Genomic DNA, 8690 nt, shown 5'->3' with positions numbered 1-8690 from the left:
ACATAGTCGAAATCCTCCTTAAAGTGCTTTGTTTTTCACGAATTGGTATCCACAGCAAAGCCAAAAAAGGAAGCTTTTTTCTCTCCTTGTTGCCACGTGCTGCACACGTGCCGCCCCTCGCTTACTCAGACAGTTCCTAACCAAAAGTTACTTGATGGGCAAAACTGTGAATTCCAAAGGTTGTAAATACAGCCCTCATTTATGATGCCTCGAGATAAGATGTGCTTCCTACATGCAGAAAGCAAGTATCTTATTATTACTTCATTTTTATTTCTTCTTAATCTGCAACGTGTGCCTTTCAGCCAGAGATGAAAAAAGTGTAGGAGGTGTAGTGGAATGAGGGTGTGCGCAAAGTGGGGTAGGGGGTTGATTTGGAAGCTTTTGCCCAGTGTGGGGTGTCAAAATCAGACTCTAATTTCCATTGTGTGCTTGCTGACCTGCAGCCCTTTGGGAGTGAAGGCATTCGCAGCTGAGTTGAGCTGGACAGTAGGGGATGGTAGTCGTGACTGGTTGGAGGTGAAGTTCAGCCCATTTGATTTGAGTTCATTCAGTTCAAAGTGTAATTTACAGACGAACTAACGCAGTCATAAACTCTCAAAAATGCATTCATAGTTTGAATAATGGAACTGTAAAAAACCCTATAAAAGCCACAGATTGCAATGATTAAAAATGCCTTTTTATCGGAATGGTTCAGGTAAGCATAGAAATATCATCTAGTGAAGTATTTCTCTTACTGTGTTTGAAAACCCAGCAGACAAAATGGAAAGTGATCCTGTGTTTGGCAAACAAAAAACAAACCAAAAAAGACACATTTTAGAGTAGCAGTTATTTTCCCCCAGACCTGGGATTTGCTGAAACTGCTGGAATTTTCTTTCTTCTTTTTGTAATTGGATCACACGGGTGATTTGCCAGGTTCTGTAAGGGACATGCTTCAACTTAATTGTACATTGATGAAGTGCCAGCTTGCTTGTTCTGACCACAGTACTGTAAATTGGATTGCTGTAATGAACTTCATGAGGTTCCTGATTATAGAGAATGAGCATATAGACATATTTATACTTAACAAGCTTTACAGTGTGAATTTTAAGAAAAAAGTTTTTTTTTTCCCCAAAAAAACTAGGGCTTGTAGTATTACTTCTCACTTTTTTATGTTCTTGTGTTAAATGAAAGTGAAATGTAAGAAGATCGGCTGAATGCAACTTCTATTACATTTCAGTTTTGAGTCAATTGAAATAAAAGAGACAGTGGTAGAGTTGTTAACTATTGTTTTTTGTCTTATGTTATCTGCTTTTGTTCATACTTGTTTTGATTCTAAGAAAAGAAAAGATTTTAGAAGTAAACTGGGTTCAAGGTCAGGGTTCTCAGCAGACGACCTGCACGGGAACTCGGTGTCTGTACACAGCAGAAAAAAGTGAAGAGTTAAGCAGCCACATAAGCTAAGTCGAGTCCACAGATCACATGTTGGCTGTCTTGCGTGGTATTAATCATTTTGCTGACCAAGGGCTGCTCTAGAGACTTGGAAGAGTCACCGATGTGCACTCACTTATCTGTGAGTAATTATATGTGAAGATAGAAAGTCACAGCACAGTTAAAGGCCAAGGCTTTATTGCCTCAGATTTAAATAACCATTGAGAAAGGGTGACACGCGCAGCCTGTTTTATTACATGTTGAGCTAACAATTATATATTAAAAAAAACACAAGTGTTTAAATATTTTTCTGCAGAACAGTTCTGTTTACCTTCTGCCTTCTAATAGATATGGACTTAGAATTTTTTTTGGATTTTCAAAACAATTGAGACAGTAACACATTTTGAACATTGCTTTGGAACTTCAAAACTGGCTGTTAATTTAACATTAAATCAGACCACTCATGGATTTGTGAAAACCCTGCCTACAATAGATACTCTTCCACTTTGAGGAACTTGTTTTAGGCTACCAGCTGACAAAAACCAAAGGCATTCTGACAAAGCCAGGCTTAAAAATGTTGGGTCTGTGTTTCCACAAACCCCGCTAATTCTAGAGACTTATTCATCATGAAGAAAACAAGACAGTCGATCGATCGATTATTTGCGCAAGGGAGGCCTCTCATCTGTGTCCAGCACGACAATGACCCCCAGATCTGACCTCCTCCTGCTACCTTTTATTGAGAGACAGTTCACACAAAACACGTCAGAACAAAGCCACGCCCACATGGTCCTAAGATGTGTGAACTTCTGTATTTAAGTAAGAGTGTGTGTGTGTGTGTGTGTGTGTGTGTCAGACCTCCTGCTGACCAAAGGGTCGTAAACCCAGGAAGTTTACATCAAAAGAAACAGATCTTTCAGATAGGATGTATCTACAATAAAACCTCCCCCAGCACAGAGTGGTTGGAGAGGTGGTCAGGATCAAAGGAATGGCTTTGATCCTACTGCTTGAACTAAGACTGTACAAATTTAAGAAACACAATGGCAACATTCAACAATTAGACTTAACAAAAATATTAGCATATTTAAGACCTAGTCTATACAGTCCCCTGTTCATGTTGAACACTGAAGCAGATTTACTGCAGTAGCAGAAGACCACTGAGTTCCACTTCTGTGAGTTAGGAATGGGAAACTGAGGCTACAGTTCATACCAGCTCACCAAAGATGGACAATAGAAGGTTGTCAATGTCTCTTGATTTCTTAGTCCTGATTTCTGACCCTAGGGTCAGAGTTTGGCATAAACAACATGCTGCTGCTGGTGTAGTGGTGTGGGGGATATTTTCTTGGCATTTTTTAGTGTTTAAAAAACAAGATGTGTAAACGCAACATCCTACCTGAGTATTGTTGCTGACTTTGTCCATCCCGTTATTATCACAGTGTGCACATGACGGTTGCTTCGAGCAGGAAAACTCGCCATGTCACAGAGCTCAGATCATCTCAAATTGCTTTCATGACAATCAGATCACCCTACTCAAATAGCCCCCACACTCGCAGATCTCAGTCTGATAAATATGTTTGGGATGTGGGGGAACAGGAGATTTGCATCATGGATGAGTAGCTGCCAAATCTACAGCAACTGTAGTACTATCATGTCAAATGGAGCAAAATCTCAGAGAAGTGTTTCCAGCAGCTTGTTGAATCTGCCATGAAGAGTTAAGGCAGCTCTAAAGGCAAAAAAGGGATCCAACCCAGTATTAGTGTCTGCTTTAACAAGGATCAATTTTCTGATGGTGTATTTTGGTCTCTTTTTTTTGCTGTGTGGTAGCCAAAAACCACCTCATGAGGTGTTTAGGGGATAATCCCCCAATGTCACTACCATCACAGACTGTAACAACTTCATTACAGAACTACCCAAAATATATTTAAGCTACTCCCTACCCTCAAATATGAAAGTGGGAGGAATGAGGATGATTGATTTGAAACAAGTTTCATATTTTATCTTCTATTGGCAACATTTTTTTAAGTAGTTTTTCATGACCAGCAATAAAGTACGGTCTGTTTGCCTTTGTTAAGCAGCTTAAATGTTCAACATTTAACCATTTTTATTTGTTACCTAATGACCAAGCTCCATTACATTTAATGCTTCAAGTATTCAATGTGCATTGATATTTCCTGTAGGGACAAGCTAATATGCAAGCTCTCATCCCTTATTTTACTGCATTAAAGTCATACCGCCGCGACCCGCTGGCTAGACAGGCCCTGATGAGCAATGTCTGAAACAATCAGTCTGGTCATACTGCGCCAGACTCCACCTGCTCTAAATGTAGATAACCATTGTTTAGCTGGGCAGAAAAAAAGATATTGTAGCTAGTTGTTACAGCCTCTTGTACACTATGTTTTCTCAGAGAGCCTCATTGTGGTAATGTGCACAACAATTTGTTTTGGAAGCATAAGCTATAGTACTCATTACAAAAACAAGACAGGACGTGAAGGGGAGGGCGTGTAACAGACCATCACTGATCTCCACTGGTGGTAAGGGTATGTGACAAAAGCAAATCCTTTCACTTTTTTGTGGTTAATGGACATATCACTTTAACACTCAGGCTGGTAGCCCTTTAAGTTATTACATTTATTACATTTACATTTATTATATATTACAGGTATTACATCATCTCCTAACTACACAAGTAAGAGTTGTTTGAATAAAAAGACTGTATATAGTGTAGTTTAATTACTTTACTATATCCACTAAATATAAAACATTGTTTTATGGTTTTGTTTTATGACTTGTCCACCGAGAGACTGAATGAGGAAGCAGCTGTCTGCTTTCTGTATATAAGTGTCACTGTGTGTTGTTCTGCTATGTGGAAAGCACGCCCACTTTGTCACTGTCACTATTTATGTATGAATTCAGCAGAAAGTTCTCATTAGTGTTCACGACTGCATGTTTATATTTGTGTAGCATATTGTAAGTGTGGGCATCCAGCATGAAAGCAGTTCATTGAAAGAAAAGTCAAATGGGTGATCGAGTTGGGTCAAATTCCCACTGGGAGGCGGGAGGCAAAACCCACAAATCCCCAGAGGGAACAACCCAGACTCTAATTAAGAACTCGCTTTTATGTCTGTATTTGTGAATGCACACAAACCAATATGTATGCCTGGGAGAGCGCTGCAGATGTGCGTTTGCATCGCTGCGTTCACATCCTCATAATTTCCTTTTTTTTTATTGTGCCTTAGATTGTTTTCCAGTTGGCAGTGGATGATATAGAGATTGTCTAGCTTCAGCTCTGTGACAGAAGTAGTATTTGAATCCTTGATGCAAGTAAAATTTCTACTATACCACAGAGTAAATGTCCTACATTGTCCAGAAATATTCATGGAAAATGTACTTGAAATGTAAATAGTGAAAGTGCTTGTTGTGCAGTTCCTGTCAGTGTTATATTTCTGGAAAATGATACTGATGCAAAAACTTGTTCCTGTGGATGGTCAAAGTGAGCTTTTTTTAATGGTGGTGACTATTTTAACCTGAAGCATGTTTTTTAAGCTTATTACTGCTTATATATGTTGAATATCTGTTGCGGGGTCCTTACCCTACAATATAAAGTGCCTTGAAGTGACTGTGGTTGTAAATTGGCTCAATATTAATAAAGTTGAATTGAAATACTAGTCTGCAAAGTAACTTTAGCCGCTACATAAATATCAGAAAGTAGAAAAGTGAAACACAGTTTAATGTACACTGTTGAACTGAGATTCAAGTCGCCGCTCTGTCTAGACACATTTATATTATACGCACGCACAAGATTCTGAAATGTTGATATAGAACATGGCATAGTGATAATGTTTATGCTTTTAATTCTTGGAGCGTGACCTATGTTGGATTTTTGTGGCTGATCCTGTTTCTGTAGCCTAAAAGCATTCTGATATAGATATTTTCAGTTTGTCTCCAGCTCTGTATCTAACAAGCAAGACATTACTTTACATCACCAAATGGCACATATCAGACAATATATACACGAATGCCAATATTGGTGGAATGTTTTTTTTCCAGTGTTATAAAGATGATATTTTTGGCAATGATTTGTTATTTGTGTTGTAAACAACAATTGCCTCTATAACACATTAGGTAAATGAATGGAGCATATTGGTGAACAATATAGGCTTCAGAAATTGTTTTTAAAATTTCTTTATTTTAAACAATTTTTAAACAAATAAAAAGGTCCACTTATGAGATTTGGTTGCTGTGTGCTATGCTTGGCACAGTAGTTTGTTTTCTTTTGTTGTTGTTTTTTTTAACAAAATTGTTTAATGAATTCTTGACCATTCAGTTAAAAATGGTCCTACTCACATTGAAAACTCAATTTTAGATAAGACTTAATTTAGATTAATTTAAACAACTTTTGAAATCTATCCTGCCCAACTCTTTAATAGTCAGTTTATTTTAGAAATTTTGTATCTATTTTGAAATATTTTTCTCAAACACATATAATAATTCAAGTGATTATAAAGGCAACAGATTAAACCATTTTGAAAATTACATGTTAGAGCAACGGGGTTGTACACGCTAACATGGCTTAACAGATGACATACATATGACAAATAAATACTCAGGACCGCAGATGTATTTTTTATTAATATTTTAAATGTTTGTAGCATATGTTTGTTTTAAATTGATTTGTTTTATGGTAACAGGATTGCAAATAACAGACTGATCACTGTTAGGGCAAAGTGCTTGTGTTAGTGTTTTCATGGGAAAAGATGCTAGCAGTGGAAATAAAGCAAGGAAACTTGGAATTTGAGTTGTGTTCTTTGGGGAATATGAGTAAGAGTGTTTTGCCTTGATTGGAGTGGCACACTCCATCTAGCCAGAAAGTACTGGAAAAATACGAAATATGTCAAAGAGGGCCTTTAGTGTCCCCATGGTGTTAGCACAAGTTGCATGTCTATCACAGTGTTGTCTCGTCCTTTAAATGAGTTCCGGTAACAGCGCTGCAAAATTATTCTTTAAAATATCTTGATGTAAAAAAAAAAAGTGTCAACTATTTTTAAGTGGATTTCTAAGTCATTTTAACATCCTATTTGGTTACAAAGAAGTTGAGAAAATGTTCTCAAAGAACTGTTTTGTATTTTAAGGCTTTTAAAAAAATTCTCTCAGGAAAAGTGCAGTTTACGCAACAAAAGTATGCTTTAGTCTTTTGCGCATGCATTATTTTCAAATTCATGGGTGGGACAGAAAATACCCTGCAGACTGTAGAGCGGCCCACAGACACCTTTAAACTGGACAATCAGTTGAGCACATCATCCTTCCTTTGTTACATTCCTCCACTGATTGACTTTAATTTAATCTCATGTCCGTACATAGAGATGACTGTTAGTGTCGTTCGTCACTAAAACAACAAACCTCGTGCCATCAATTGCTGTGCGCGTGCGTGTATGTGTATTGGGAGGAGGGTGCTGCTAAAATAATGCCCCGGCTGTCCTGATATCCCACAATTCTACTCTCGGCTGCATAGTGGAGTTTGATAGGCTGGTGGAGAGGGGAACTGCAGCAGAGTAGCACCGCTGTCAGGAAACAGAAGCCCACTACGAATGCAACTCGCATAACCAGCTGAACGAGGACGCCGTGTCTGGTAATAAACCCATTTTCTTCGCTGCTTGTCGTTTGTACCATTACACCGAGGCTCACTTAGAGAAGATGCAAGTTTCGCTGCTTGAACGGCTCTTTGTGAGGTTTTGTCTCGTGCCACATTTTCGATCGCGTGCTCACAGCACCCGCGGCCGATGACAGATGATTAACATTAGAGTACAGTTTTACTGTATCTACTCAGGCGGAAAAAGTCTAGTGGACGTGGTTAACCGAGTCAGAAACGGGGGTCATATGGTTTTTCTTTTTTTAATCCCACTGTGGTTTCACATTGTAACCATTCGGCGCGTAACACTGAAGCAGAAAATGTTGCTTTTTGCCGACTGAGCTGCCTGCAGCGGTGGTTAATCTGAAGCTAAAAGTCGGGGTATGCACGGATATTTTAAAGAAGCGCACCGCTTGAGGTGAAGCTGGCTAACGTGCTCAAGTTTCGGGGCCAGAAAGTGGGTGAAATTAGTGAAACGAGACGATACAGATGCTTGTCCGACCTTTAATCCCTCCCGTTTTTGCATCAGTGAAGGAGAGCGCTGAGTCACTGGCAGGCAGTGTTACAATTGGCAGACAATTAATGGATTAAAACTGTCAGATTGTCCGAGGTTAAGACGACATACTTCGGTGTTTTTGATCTGCAGTGCGGTAGGCGTGGTTAGGGGCAGGATGACACGGTCTGGATCCTCTTTTAGCATCCTTACATCCTTGCTGCCCCAGCATGCAATGGCTGGAGACTGACTTGACAATTTAATTAAGATGCACAGTAAGCTGCTGTTGCAGTAGCATTGAGAGGCAAGAACATTGTGGGCCTTGTAGGCAGGGATTCATAGCTCGTTTACTGAGGCTGCACCTCTGTTTACAGCTTTAGTTTGCACAGTGACAATGGAGGAGGCAGTCTTTTCATTTCACTCAACAAAAACTGCTGAGACCATTGATTTTTATATGAGGAAGACCCAAATTTATATTGGTCAGTATTGTTGAATCATGATTTTTGGCTTGTATTTATACATATAAACCATAATTTGTCTCATATACTAAAGAATAAGATGCTCTGACATCTGTAGCTGTGATACAAATGGTGACTCTCATGTCAAAGGCTACAAAGATGAGCAAGGACCATTTGTAACTTTTTCTACTTCTAAATGTCACTCATCAGTTATTTGTCCAACTGTGTTTGTGTGTGTGTGTGTATATATAATGTAAAAACGTCTAGACAGACAGGTGACTTGATTATAGCACTTTCATCATCAGGATTTTGTAACACAAAAATCACATGAATAGCTTTTTAATGATCTGATCACTACTAAAACATATTTTTAATAGTAAACCACATGACTGATTTTTTTTTTTTTTTTTTTTTTTTTTTTTGTCTGTAACAGCTCATCAAGCTGGATTAGGTTGTAGAATAATGTTACCTTCAAGTTCTAGTAGACACAATGCCATGTAGTGACTGCTCTTAATGGGAATGCACTGGTATTCCATCAGTATTTTTCAAGTTAGTCATTCTTGGCCTATTACTGTCCTGTGAGCATAAAACTAATTTAAAAACATAATGAGCAAATGTGCTTTCAAATTTACACAGTAAACAACGTAAACGGGGAAATAAAAGGTTTATTTTAACTTTTTTTTTTTATTTGTGCCAGCAGGCATTATTA

At 38.4% G+C, this 8690-nt stretch overlaps 1 protein-coding gene across 8 annotated transcripts in view; it reads left to right on the top strand.

Annotated features, from left to right (window-relative positions):
- Positions 1 to 5855: 5855 nt before the first annotated feature.
- LOC120724122 (protein 4.1-like) overlaps positions 5856 to 8690 on the top strand; it is a 43831-nt gene continuing 40996 nt past the window's right edge. For 3 of the 8 annotated variants that reach the window (XM_040016132.1, XM_040016125.1, XM_040016115.1), the window contains exon 1: positions 5861 to 7030. The gene's annotated coding sequence lies outside the window, so the exon portion shown is untranslated. Of the gene's footprint in view, positions 7031 to 8690 lie in introns of all 8 variants that reach the window. The other 5 variants (XM_040016171.1, XM_040016140.1, XM_040016107.1 and 2 more) reach the window with 4 other exon arrangements.

This window comes from Simochromis diagramma, unplaced genomic scaffold (genome assembly GCF_900408965.1).
Source record: "Simochromis diagramma unplaced genomic scaffold, fSimDia1.1 OVJJ01000205.1, whole genome shotgun sequence".
NCBI classification, from domain to species: domain Eukaryota; kingdom Metazoa; phylum Chordata; class Actinopteri; order Cichliformes; family Cichlidae; genus Simochromis; species Simochromis diagramma.
The sequence above is the reverse complement of the archived record's forward strand: the minus strand, read 5'-3'. Positions and strand labels throughout refer to the sequence as shown.